Below are 946 nucleotides of genomic sequence, written 5' to 3' on the forward strand. Positions count from 1 at the left end.
CTCTTCCGATCTTCAAAGTGTACCAAGTTTCATTAAAATCAGAATTTGACACTTCGCCAAGTTCCCTGGTAAATTAAATTTTTAGACTGTTAACTTTAACTTAACTTAGTTAAAAAAAAAATATTAACTTACCCAATCCTAATAAATTCAGATCACAATTATATTTTAATTATCTAGACCGACGAACGCATAGAGATCTCGTGTGATCTCCCGACGAATTATCCAGGCACGGCGTTACTCCCGCGACACTTCGCATAGTATCGGTCATTCGTCCGCAGTGTCGTCCAGTGACAATAATATCAATGAAAAGCGTAAAATTAATTAACAATGGACAGTAGTAAATAAATCCAGCTGTCAGTTGTAACCTAGAAACAGAGGATCCGTGAAAGAGATTCAAAAGAGTGTGTGCGACGAGACGTGAATATTACTGACGTCCGAATATTACTTACCTGCCTAGAGGTGATCCTGACAATAGTATATAAAAATTCTTGATAAATGCAGTTCCGTCTTTTGTCTTCTTTCTCTCTCCCCTTCTCTTCGAAATGCAGCGTTTAGTGTTTACAATGCCTTGAGGTGAGATGGATTGCGTCGCGACACTTGCGACGTCAGCACTCAGCAACGCCCATTGACAGTCACTCCCACGATACGCCGACTGAACGTGTCGTATCGATATTCGTTGCAGCGAAGTCGAAATATGTACGTTAATTGCTGCGTGGGCCTTGGACAACTTTATTGCCACGTTTTAAATAAATGTATCAAGTGTACGTACGTCGTGCATGGTTATGCAACTCCATTGATGTCACGATCGATTTTAAGGTTATAGGTCGCGACGATACAGTGAACATTTCTCTTTATAAAAGAAATTGAAATTAAGAATTAAAATTTTGTACGCCCACAGGCATTTAATGTTAGGGCCGTCACTTTTTTTACTTGCTTCGAATATTCG

General features: G+C 39.4%; 1 protein-coding gene and 1 long non-coding RNA gene across 2 annotated transcripts in view; both read right to left on the reverse strand.

Moving 5' to 3' along the window:
* LOC105456981 (sugar phosphate exchanger 2-like) overlaps positions 1-946 on the reverse strand; it is a 6,958-nt gene that overhangs the window by 5,183 nt on the left and 829 nt on the right. The gene's annotated exons all lie outside the window — the stretch shown is intronic.
* On the reverse strand, positions 300-929 carry LOC105456980. The gene is made up of 2 exons (XR_975316.1): positions 450-929; positions 300-365 (listed from the first exon to the last, which is right to left on the reverse strand). It is a non-coding gene; the product is annotated as an uncharacterized LOC105456980 (long non-coding RNA).

This window comes from Wasmannia auropunctata, unplaced genomic scaffold (genome assembly GCF_000956235.1).
Source record: "Wasmannia auropunctata unplaced genomic scaffold, wasmannia.A_1.0 LD335442.1, whole genome shotgun sequence".
NCBI classification, from domain to species: domain Eukaryota; kingdom Metazoa; phylum Arthropoda; class Insecta; order Hymenoptera; family Formicidae; genus Wasmannia; species Wasmannia auropunctata.